Source organism: Vipera berus (assembly GCF_964194415.1).
Source record: "Vipera berus genome assembly, chromosome: 1".
Taxonomy (NCBI): Eukaryota; Metazoa; Chordata; class Lepidosauria; order Squamata; family Viperidae; genus Vipera; species Vipera berus.
In genome coordinates this window covers 58182923-58195942 of record NC_138202.1, presented here as the reverse complement: position 1 = coordinate 58195942, position 13020 = coordinate 58182923, and the positions used below count along the sequence as shown (strand labels likewise).

At 48.1% G+C, this 13020-nt stretch overlaps 1 protein-coding gene across 2 annotated transcripts in view; it reads left to right on the top strand.

Annotated features, from left to right (window-relative positions):
• The window catches only part of NUBPL (NUBP iron-sulfur cluster assembly factor, mitochondrial), a 61107-nt gene that overhangs the window by 4451 nt on the left and 43636 nt on the right, over positions 1–13020 (top strand). The window lies entirely within an intron of this gene.

Genomic DNA, 13020 nt, shown 5'->3' with positions numbered 1-13020 from the left:
TAACTATATTCAATACCATAAATGTGGACTTACCAGTGCAGTATAGAGCATTACTATTACTTCCCGTGCAAAGGTCAGAATGAGTAATACCTGGTTTGGAATTTGTGAAAAAAAAGTAAATATGAACTGTCAGCATAGTATGATAATAAAAAAGAAAAATACAATTTTTAAGATGCATCAGATTATAATTTAAAAATGCTGGGAAGTAATGCAGTTTCAGTTCAGTCACCTCAACTAATATGTCTAGTTCCAGTTTCAGGAAAAAAAACAGCTTCAGAGAAGGATGGTAAGGATTATTACAGATCTAAATGTTAAGTTCTGTGAAGAAAGGTTGAAGGAACAGGCCATGTTTAGCCTTGAGAAGATGCAGAGGAGATAAGAAAACATTTTTCAAATACTTGAACAAATGTCATGCAGAAGGAAATCATGATGTGTTCTACCATTCCGTAGCAGAACATAGAATAATATATTTAAGTTAGAGGAAGATATATTCTAAGTTTATTCATGTATTTGTTTGATTTGTATCTTATCTTTCTTTTATGAGCCCAAGGTGTCATATGTTTTTCTCCATAAAACAATTCTTTGAGGTAATGCTACAGTTTGGTAATAGAAGTAAATGCTCAGTGGCTCCCTTTCATTGGATTCAAATGAAGCCAACTTCTATTTGACAGGGATGCATTAATGTGGATTCCTGCACTGAGCATTTGATGAGACTTCATAGATAAATGCTATGGTGGCTTCCAACTTTGATACATTAAATACAGTGTATAATATCATCATAGCCCTTTTTGTTGATAGATTTTATTTAGTGTATGATAATGAAATAAAACAAAATATCTTCATGTGGAGTAAATTTTTGTAATTTACATATTTTGTAATTTCTCCTTGACATGTCCCCATGCCATCTCTCTGCTAAACACCTAACTCTCACAGCACTGTCTTATGCCTAAAGATATTTACCCACGAAGTAGGCTGTACTGCGCTATTATCTTTGGCATCTTCTCATCTTTTCCATATTTTTGTTGTCATCTTTCTCACCTCTCATCTTTTCTACTATGTTCTCCTATTGGTATATTATGATTTATAAATTGTATCTTATGATTTATAATCTATGACTTATCACTTGGTTGTTGTTAATATGTGCACTGAGAGCTTATGCACCGGAGACAAATTCCTTGTGTGTCCAATCAAACTTGGCCAATAAACTATTCTATTACTATCCTATCCTATCCTATCCTATCCTATCCTATCCTATCCTATCCTATCCTATCCTATCCTATCCTATCCTATCCTATCCTATCCTATCCTATCCTATCCTATCCTATCCTATCCTATCCTATCCTATCCCTGTTCTATTTCTATTTCTATTCTGTTCTGTTCTATTCCATTCCTATTTCTATTCCTATTCCTATTCCTATTCCATTCCTATTCGTGTGCTAATCCTCATAGAAAATAAGCACAAAATTGAGATTGATAAAGTTTACAAAGCATTGAGCAGATGTTGAAGACATCTGCATGTCTCTAAAGACATGTCTCTGAAGACAGCAGGCATTATATTATTTTTCTTAGTTGATTGTAAATTTTCTGATAACAGATTTTTTTTAAAAAAAACCCTTTCAGATGGCAGTAGTCAGTTCTGCTCCCCTAGGAAACCTCTAAAGAATTATAAGCGCTTCTACTAGGCTGATAAGCATTCACCCTAGGTTGAGTATTTAATGAAAACATAACCACAGACAATTTATTATAGCAGAAGCAATTCAAATTAGTAAAAACCAGCTATAGTATATCAAGATTTTTTGTTCATGAAGAGGGTGTTTTGGTGAGGAAACACCAGCTGTGTGTGACTAAAGGTGGCACAGATCCAGTTGAGAAACTATGCTTATGCTGTCACCATGTGGGGGGAGTTTCGTTAAAAATTGCTTTTATCAAGGAAAGCTGTGATACTAACCATCAGTTTTGTATGAATTATAGCAAAGGGGAATAATCAGTGGTGAAAGAAAGGATCCCTGTTAATTTGCAGTTAGCACATTTTGCTTGAATAGAAAAAAGGACACACAGTTAAATAAAAATAAATAAGGAGGCAATTAAGTGAATACACTGTTTTGTCCACTGGGCTATTTATTTATATTTCAGCTGTTTCAATTCTTTGAAGTGGTGCATGAACTACCGTATATACTTGAGTATAAGCCGACTCGAGTATAAGCCGAGACCCCCAATTTCACCCCCAAAAACTGGGAAAAGTTGTTGACTCGAGTATAAGCCGATCCGCCGTTCTGCAAGCCTCCGCCGCCGGCGGAGGCTGGATCCGCGCTCTGCAAGCCTCTGCCGCCAGCAGAGGCTCGATCCGCCATTTTGCAAGCCTGAATACACAGGAATACCCTGTGTGGCCGCGGCTCTCGGGGAAGCCCTGGCTGTCCGCTTCCTCGCTCCACGCTGCCATTCGGGGCCTGCGCGTTCCCCGGGCAAATCGCGGCGCCCAGCAGGCGAGGAAACACGCCCGCTCCAGTCGCCCCCCCTTCCCTCAGGAGACGCGAAGCAAGTGACCGCCCGGAGCTTACCGAGGACTTGCGCGCGGCCGAGGCTTCGGTGCTTCCAGGATCGCGCGCACCTCTCCCAAGCCGCCGCCGTCCGGAGACCTGCCGATGTTTGGGGAGGTGCGCGCGCACCTCCCCAAACCTCCCCAAACGTCGGCAGGTCTCCGTTCCTCCGCGCAGACCTGCCGACGTTTGGGGAGGTTTGGGCGCCTCCCCAAACCTCCCCAAACGTCGGCAGGTCTCCGTTCCTCCTGCCGACGTTTGGGGAGGTTTGGGCGCCTCCCCAAACCTCCCCAGGTCTCCGTTCCTCCGCGCAGACCTGCCGACGTTTGGGGAGGTTTGGGCGCCTCCCCAAACCTCCCCAGGTCTCCGTTCCTCCGCGCAGACCTGCCGACGTTTGGGGAGGTTTGGGCGCTTCCCCAAACCTCCCCAGGTCTCCGTTCCTCCGCGCAGACCTGCCGACGTTTGGGGAGGTTTGGGCGCCTCCCCAAACCTCCCCAGGTCTCCGTTCCTCCGCGCAGACCTGCCGACGTTTGGGGAGGTTTGGGCGCCTCCCCAAACCTCCCCAGGTCTCCGTTCCTCCTGCCGACGTTTGGGGAGGTTTGGGCACCTCCCCAAACCTCCCCAGGTCTCCGTTCCTCCGCGCAGACCTGCCGACGTTTGGGGAGGTTTGGGCGCCTCCCCAAACCTCCCCAAACGTCGGCAGGTCTCCGTTCCTCCTGCCGACGTTTGGGGAGGTTTGGGCGCCTCCCCAAACCTCCCCAGGTCTCCGTTCCTCCGCGCAGACCTGCCGACGTTTGGGGAGGTTTGGGCGCCTCCCCAAACCTCCCCAGGTCTCCGTTCCTCCTGCCGACGTTTGGGGAGGTTTGGGCACCTCCCCAAACCTCCCCAGGTCTCCGTTCCTCCGCGCAGACCTGCCGACGTTTGGGGAGGTTTGGGCGCCTCCCCAAACCTCCCCAAACGTCGGCAGGTCTCCGTTCCTCCTGCCGACGTTTGGGGAGGTTTGGGCGCCTCCCCAAACCTCCCCAGGTCTCCGTTCCTCCGCGCAGACCTGCCGACGTTTGGGGAGGTTTGGGCGCCTCCCCAAACCTCCCCAGGTCTCCGTTCCTCCGCGCAGACCTGCCGACGTTTGGGGAGGTTTGGGCGCCTCCCCAAACCTCCCCAGGTCTCCGTTCCTCCGCGCAGACCTGCCGACGTTTGGGGAGGTTTGGGCGCCTCCCCAAACCTCCCCATGTCTCCGTTCCTCCGCGCAGACCTGCCGACGTTTGGGGAGGTTTGGGCGCCTCCCCAAACCTCCCCAGGTCTCCGTTCCTCCGCGCAGACCTGCCGACGTTTGGGGAGGTTTGGGCGCCTCCCCAAACCTCCCCAAACGTCGGCAGGTCTCCATTCCTCCTGCCGACGTTTGGGGAGGTTTGGGCGCCTCCCCAAACCTCCCCATGTCTCCGTTCCTCCGCGCAGACCTGCCGACGTTTGGGGAGGTTTGGGCGCCTCCCCAAACCTCCCCAAACATCGGCAGGTCTCCGTTCCTCCTGCCGACGTTTGGGGAGGTTTGGGCGCCTCCCCAAACCTCCCCAGGTCTCCGTTCCTCCTGCCGACGTTTGGGGAGGTTTGGGCACCTCCCCAAACCTCCCCAGGTCTCCGTTCCTCCTGCCGACGTTTGGGGAGGTTTGGGCGCCTCCCCAAACCTTCCCAGGTCTCCGTTCCTCCGCGCAGACCTGCCGACGTTTGGGAAGGTTTGGGCGCCTCCCCAAACGTCGGCAGGTCTGCGCGACGTTTGGGGAGGTTTGGGGAGGCGCCCAAACCTCCCCAAACGTCGGCAGGTCTGTGCGGAGGAACGGAGACCTGGGGAGGTTTGGGGAGGCGCCCAAACCTCCCCAAACGTTGGCAGGAGGAACGGAGACCTGCCGACGTTTGGGGAGGTTTGGGGAGGCGCCCAAACCTCCCCAAACGTCGGCAGGTCTGCGCGGAGGAACGGAGACCTGGGGAGGTTTGGGGAGGCGCCCAAACCTCCCCAAACGTCGGCAGGAGGAACGGAGACCTGCCGACGTTTGGGGAGGTTTGGGGAGGCGCCCAAACCTCCCCAAACGTCGGCAGGTCTGTGCGGAGGAACGGAGACCTGGGGAGGTTTGGGGAGGCGCCCAAACCTCCCCAAACGTCGGCAGGTCTGCGCGGAGGAACGGAGACATGGGGAGGTTTGGGGAGGCGCCCAAACCTCCCCAAACGTCGGCAGGAGGAACGGAGACCTGCCGACGTTTGGGGAGGTTTGGGGAGGCGCCCAAACCTCCCCAAACGTCGGCAGGTCTGCGCGGAGGAACGGAGACCTGGGGAGGTTTGGGGAGGCGCCCAAACCTCCCCAAACGTCGGCAGGAGGAACGGAGACCTGGGGAGGTTTGGGGAGGCGCCCAAACCTCCCCAAACGTCGGCAGGTCTCCGTTCCTCCGCGCCCTGCCTGCCTGCTTCTTTCCGCTGCGGAAAGAAGCAGGCAGGCAGGGCGCGGAGGAACGGAGACCTGCCGTTTGGGGAGGTTTGGGGAGGTGCGCGCGCACCTCCCCAAACCTCCCCAAACTTCGGCAGGTCTCGGATGGCGGTGGCTTGGGAGAGGTGCGCGCGATCCCGGAAGCACCAAAGCCTCGGCCGCGCACAAGTCCTCGGTAAGTTTTTTTGTTGACTGGAGTATAAGCCGAAGTGGAATTTTTCAGCCCAAAAAGTGGGCTGAAAAATTCGGCTTATACTCAAGTATATACGGTATATTTAAAAACTAAATAATAAAACCACCAAAGCAGCAAAGTTCTAAAAAGGCAAACAATTGTAATAATACCCCTTTCCAAGTCCCATTATGCTGCCTCATTGTGGTGGAATATGGAAGTCCTGGGAATGATAAGCAAAAAATGCTACATCTCTATACCAAGAATATATACCTGCAAGGTCACCCAAGGCCTGAAGATCTTCCCAGCTGCCCAGCTAAAGCAAATAGGCACTTATACTGGGCAGCAGAAATATAGGAAGATGGGGGAGATGGATAATCACCACAGTGACAATAGAAAGTCATCATATTGTGGCAGGAGAAGGCAATGATGATCACTTTTGTAGTTTACCAAGAAAATCAGGTAGAAAAATAAAGTAAAATGCTAATGAGTTAATGTTGAAGATCTTGTAGGCTACTAAAGGTTTTTATAATATGGGTGTTTATAAACTTTCAACTTCTTGATGTTGCCATGCAAGAAAAAAAAATAAAGTTGTAAAGACAGAATTATAATGGGAACATGGAACATGGGAAACCTTAATAAACTGAAAGATGAAATAAATCAGCTACACATTGAATGTTAGGCATCAGCAAAATAAAATGGACCGGAATAGGACACTTTTGCTAGAAGATAATAATAAGTTGGAAGGGACCTTGGAGGTCATCTAGTCCAACCCCCTGCTAAGGCAGGAAACCCTATACCATTTCAGACAAATGGCTGTCCAGTCTCTTCTTAAAAACCTCCAGTGTTGGAGCATTTACCACCTCTGGAGGCAGGTTGTTCCACTGGTTGATTGTTCTAACTGTCAGGAAGTTTCTCCTTAGTTCTAGGTTGCTTTTCTCCTTGACTAGTTTCCATCCATTGCTTCTTGTCCTGCTTTCAGGTGCTCTGGAGAACAGCCTGGCTCCCTCTTCTTTGTGGCAGCCCCTGAGATATTGGAACACTGCTATCATGTCACCCCTCACCCTTCTCTTCATTAAACTACACATACCCAATTCCAGCAACCGTTCCCTATATGTTTTAGCCTCCAGTCCCCCAATCATCTTTGTTGCTCTTCTCTGTACTCTTTCTAGAGTCTCGACATCTTTTTTACATCGTGGTGACCAAAACTGGATGCAGTATTCCAGGTGTGGCCTTACCAAGGCATTGTAAAGCGGTATTAGTACTTCACGTGATCTTGATTCTATCCCTCTGTTAATGCAGCCTGGGGGCCACCAGTCGACATTCCCTGACCGGAGGCACCCTGAGGAGGCCCTCTCTGTGGGCACGCACAGGGCGGAGGGGAGTTGACGCCGGCAGCAGGTGGTCCTCGAGGTAACCCGGACCCATGCCATGTAAGGACTTAAAGATCATAACCAAGACCTTGAACCTCACCCGGAAGACAACTGGTAGCCAATGCAGCTTGCGGAGCAAAGGTGTAACATGGGAGTACCGGGAAACTCCCAGGACATCTCTCGCGGCTGCATTCTGTACCAGTTGGAGCCTCCGAGTGGTCTTCAAGGGAAGCCCCATGTAGAGAGCATTACAGTAGTCTAGGCGAGAGGTCACGAGCGCATGAGTGACCGTACACAGGGCATCCCGGTCCAGATAGGGCCGCAACTGGCGCACCAGGCGAACCTGGGCGAAAGCCCCCCTAGTCACGGCCACTATATGATCTTCCAGAGTAAGTCGTGAATCTAGGAGGACTCCCAAGTTGCGAGCCCTATCCACGGGGGGTAAGAGCTCACCCCCCATAGAAAGCGATGGAACATTTTGAATGTCCCGGGATGCTGGAATGTACAGCCACTCAGTCTTGTCAGGGTTGAGATGAAGTCTGTTCCTCCCCATCCAGACCCGAACCGCCTCCAGGCAACGGGACATCACAGCGAGGGCATCACAGGTGGTTTGGGGTCGAAATGAAAAGTTGGGTATCATCGGCGTATTAATGATACCCAACTCCAAAACCACGAATGATCTCACCCAGCGGTTTCATGTAGATGTTGAACAGGAGAGGCGAGAGAACCGACCCCTGAGGAACTCCACAAACGAGAGACCTAGGGGCCGATCTCTGCCCCCCTGCCAACACCGACTGCGAGCGTCCCAGGAGATAGGAGGAGAACCACTGAAGAACTGTGCCTCCCACTCCCAATCCCCTGAGACGCCGCAGCAAGATACCATGGTCGATGGTATCGAAAGCCGCCGAGAGGTCTAATAGGACTAGGATAGAGGAATATCCCCTATCCCGAGCCCTCCAGAGATCATTCACCAGAGCGACCAATGCCGTCTCCGTGCTGTACCCGGGCCTGAAACCCGATTGGTACGGGTCCAAATAATCCGCTTCATCCAGGACCAGAGGGAGCTGATGCGCCACCACACTCTCAACAACCTTCGCAAGGAAGTGAAGGTTGGAGACTGGACGAAAGTTGTTCAATACAGCTGGGTCCAAGGCAGGCTTCTTGAGGAGAGGTCTCACCACCGCCTCCTTCAAGACGGTGGGGAAATTACCCTCACTCAAGGAAGCTGATATAACCGCCTGGAGCCAGCCTCGTGTCCTCTCCCTAGCTGCATAAACCAGCCAAGAAGGGCACGGATCCAATAAACATGTGGTGGAGCTCAGCCTCCCCATAATCCTGTCCACTTCATCAGGGGTCACAGAATCAAACTCCTCCCAGATAACATTGACAAGACCGCCCGTGTCCTGATCGTCAGACTCTGCCCAGCTGGAGTCCAAACCGGTCCGAATCCGAGCGATTTTATCCGACAGATGTTGACTAAATTCCTCGGCACGACCCTGCAAGGGATCCTCCCTCACCTCCTGATTAAGAAGGGAGCGAGTCACCCTAAACAGGGCGGCCGGGCGATTATCTGCGGACGCGATGAGGGTAGAGAAGTAATTACACCTCGCCGCCCTCATCGCTGCGAGATAAGACCTAATATAGGTTCTTAACCGCAATCGGTCGGATTCGGATTGGCTGGACCTCCAGCAGCTCTCTAGGCCCCGTTTCCGACGCTTCATCTCCCGGAGCTCCGCGGAGAACCATGGAGCTTGCTGGGATCTGCACCGGGTCAGGGGCCGCAAGGGTACAACCCGGTCAAGTGCCTCAGTGGCTGCCCTTTCCCAGGCTTCCACTAAGGCATCTGCCGAGTTGTGAGCAATGGAGGCAGGTGGGGACCCCAGCGCCGCTTGGAATCTATCAGGATCCATTAAGCGTCTGGGGCGGTACCATCTAATTGGCTCCGTACCCCCACGGCGGGGGGTGGCAAAACGGAAGACCAGCCGCAGGAGGTGATGATCGGTCCATGACAGGGGCATAATAAATGGAGAGCCCCCACCAAGATCATCCAACCACCGTCCAGAAAAAAAAATCAGGTCAAGGGTGTGGCCTCCCTCATGAGTTGGTCCAGAAATTACTTGCGTCAGGTCCATGGCCGTCATGGAAGCCATGAACTCCCGAGCTAGCTCAGATGAGCCTCCCAGGGATGGTAGATTTGATTTTTCCTGCCTAAATGCAGAACCTTACTTTTTTCACAATTGAATTTCATTTTGTTAGATAGTGCCCAGTGTTTGAGTCTGTCCAGATCCTCCTGTATCTTAAGCCTAACTTCTGGAGTATTGGCTATTCCTGCCAGCTTGGTGACATCTGCAAATTTGATGACTTCCCCATCTATCCCCTCATCCAAATCGTTGATGAAGATGTTAAAGAGCACTGGGCCCAGAACAGAGCCCTGGGGCACCCCACTACACACTTCCTTCCATGTAGATGCAGTTCCATTGAGGACCACACGCTGAGTACGGCCTGTCAGCCAGCTACGAATCCATCTGGTGGTGATGCTATCTAACCCACATTTTTCTGTCTTATCAAGTAGTAGGTTGTGATCTACTTTATCAAATGCCTTACTGAAATCCAAGTAAATTATATCTACAGCATTCCTCTGGTCCACTAGTTTTTGTCACTTGGTCAAAGAATGCAATAAGGTTTGTCTGGCACGATCTGTTTTTGACAAACCCATGTTGGCTTTTAGTGATAACTTTGTTTGCATCAAGGTGTTCGCTGATTTGTTGTTTGATTATCTTTTCCATACTGTTTACTATTAAGAACATGAACTGGAAAGGAACAGCATTGCTTTCATAGTAAGGAAGGATATGCCAAAGATAATACTTGGATACAAAGCAGTTATTGACAATTCCAATTAGACTTTGTGGACAACTCTTTAATATGATGATTGTTCAAGTTTATGCTCCACACTGATGTAGAAGAAGAGATTGATGAATTTTATGTTCAAGTTCAGTCTGAAATCAATCAAACATGCAAAGTGTACTGATTATATCTGAAGACTGGATTGCAAACTTTAGAAATTAGAAATAGTAATAAAGAAAGTAAAGTTGGACTGTATGGCCTAGACCAGGGGTAGGCAACCTCGGCTCTTTTATGACTCATGTTAACAAGCATTTGACACATATCTCCCCTTGCTTCTCAAGCTAACAAAGCGAGAGAGATCCTGTGGCTTAGAGGTAAAAACAACTGCCTAATGTGCAATCAGCCCAGGTTCGAATCTCAGAAGGGTATGGCTGACTGATGAAAACTAATAAGTTTGAAATGCATATCAGTCTCCCTTAATTCTTTGTTAGCAATTTACACAAATATATGAGCTGTCACCGGTGTGACTACTGCCTGTTCGATGGCCTTCAAGATAGGCTGAAACAGGAAATAAAGATTTGTCCCACCCCTCTAGAAAAACCTCTAGCAAATTGTTAGACGATCAGGATACTTTTGTGGAAAAATGTAATGAATCAATGAAAGCAGGCCATTTTTTTTAAAAAAAGTGTTTTGTTTAATGCAGAGGGAACCAGCAGAGGGTGCTCACCAAACCAAATTTTGTGTTCTGCTGTTTCATCTCCTATGGCACTCCAGTCATGATGTCATGAAACAAATTTAACATGCGCACACACATCTTTCCTAGAGCAGAGTACTTTTAAGGAATTGGAAATGGGGAGACTGACTAAAAAAATGCAAAAGATTCCATGGCCAAGAATTATCTAGGTATAACATCCACTTGCAAATTGACAAGGAACTGAAGTGGTTTTATTTTTATAGTCATAGTATATTGAATACATTATATTTTGATATTTACTCTGCATTTTGATGTCTGTCTGCCGCTAGGGAATTTGAATATAGAATCTTCAATTTTACTTAGTGATAGAAAAAGAAAATAGACGGAAAAAAGGAATGCATGCAATTAAATTTCCAAATGCAGAAATCAGAAGAAGGCTAAAATGCTCCCTAATATTTTGATGCATATTATCTCCAAGAAGGGGATGTATCATATTACATGACTTTCTTTTGTTTTTATTTTTCAAGTAAGAAATACTATTTGTTGGCAATATAACTGAGCAAGGAGAAAAATATATTAATTTCTCTATGTCAGCTGATCTCATTCTGCTGTTTAATAGAAGTGTTGAACTTAAATTGCCATAATTCTGCTATAATTCTCTAATTTTGGAAAAAGCTGATTTAATCCTGTGCCGTATTCAAATCTATGAATTTACATAGCCTGAGCACTACATATGTCTGGTGCAGGACATGGCATTGATATCACCACACCAAACAATGCTTTTGCATTTAAAAAAAATCAAATCTATTACAATCAAAGATCAGAAAATATGCACAATTAATAAATTTTAAAATTATAATATGAATAATAAAATGAGATTAAAATTAGTCAAAGAAATCAATTGTTGCATCGTCGTCACTGTGATCCAATTATAGATAGCAACACTCCTTGTTACAAATTACTGTCTGACATATGCAACAGTTTAGTGCATATTCTTTTTGTCCCCTGATCTTTGTTGTAATAAAGATTTGATTTCAATTTGATGCATATCACAAAGCTGATATTTAAAGCCTTCTGACAGCAGAAATTAGCCCCTCCCCCCACACCTTGAATACTTTAATTCAGACATGTCAAACACAAAGCCCGGGGGCCAAATCTGGCCCGCGAAGTGGTTTCATGCGGCCCACAAAGCCATCCTGGAAACAGTGAGGGAACGGCCCCCACTGCCTTGGCTCCGGTCCAGAGATCCTCCTTCTGCCAGAGACCCTCAGATTTGTCCCACTCCTGCCCAGGCCCCCATAGGCACCCTTGATGCAAAGGATGTAGAGCTGGCCACGCCCACCCAGTAGGCCATACGCACTCTAGCCATGCCCACCCAGTAGGCCACGCCCACCCTGGCCACACCCACCCGGCCCCTTGAGGGCAACCGCAATGCTGATGCGGCCCTCAATGAAATTGAGTTTGACACCCCTGCTTTAATTCATTGGGGGACAATGTGTCATCCAAGGCTATGTGCAGCCCTATGGAAATTCATATGCAGTCCCTAACAACTCTAGATCAAGGGTCCCCAACCTTTCTGGGTTGTCAGCCTGGTGAGAAAGGGAGGGGCACGCACTTTATGCACATATGCGCACACATGCAAATGTGGCTGCATGTGCATACACGTGAACAGGGCCATGAGCATGCACACTCCGCAAATGGGGCTAGCGCCGGCAAGAGGCTTGCAGCTCGACTAGTGCCAGCCTGAGGCTTGCTAGTTGCGGCTTGGCTAGTGACTCGCAGCTCGGCTAGCAGCAGCGCAAAGGAGGGTGAGTGTGCACGCGTGAACTGGACAGCCACTCATGCGGCCCGGTGGCCAAAAGGCCACAGCCTGGTAGTGGGCTCCAGCCCATAGGTTGGGGACTTCTGTTCTAGATTCTGCTGTTCAGTTGAGCGCTAGCCCCATTTGTGGAGCGTGCATGCACACACAGTGCGCATGTGCGCATAAAGTGTGGGGTCTTGTTCTCTGGATGAAGAGCCAGGAATTCATGGCTTTTCCAAACAGAGGCAAACTGGGAGCTTTGGATCTTGGTAGAACCTCACTCATGTGGGCAGACACTGCTATAAAGAAGGCCCCAATTCTGGGGGCCCCATAGATGACATTGTTTAATTGACGAAACCATTAGTGACTCTCTGAAGTGCTCCCCAATCTAGGAAAGAGTGCTATTGGCTCACTAAAAGAAGTTGTACAGTGTCCTTGCTGGCAAAGGCTGAGATCTCTTCAAGCAGAAGCTGCAAGTCCAGGAAAACCCCCAGATTGGGTAGCAACTTTGAAGAGGGAGATGCAATCCCATCCAAGGTCAGGGATGTAATATCCTCAGATTTGGAGTAGATTAACAGTTGTATATAGTTATAAAGATTACAGCTTAGTTTTCATACAAAATCTGGATTTCATAACATGTTATAACTGCCCAGAGCTTCTGGTAGTGGGGCCACATATAAATTTAATAGATGATGATGATCATGATGATGATCATGATCATGATCGTGAATATTTCCACTGCTTCAACTCAATCAGTTTCAGGATGCACATGTTTCTTAAAAACATCTTTTGAAGTGTAGTGTCCAAATATCTTTTCAAAATATGTTACAAATTTTTTCAAGAATCCAGTCACAGTACTTTTAAAGAACTTTGTAAATATATTAACGTCCGAAGTTTAGGAATATGGTTCATTAGAATATTTGTATGTTTTATCTTAACTCCCTTATTGAATTCTTAGTTAACAATATTAAGATTTTCAAACAATGAAACAGAGGACATATTCAATCACATGTGTTGATTTACTTTAAATTTACTGCATCCCCAACATAAAATATTTCATTTTTAGCATTTACTGCTGCTTCTCAATTGTGCCATTGACTCTCCCCATATCTTTGTGTCTTATAATAAT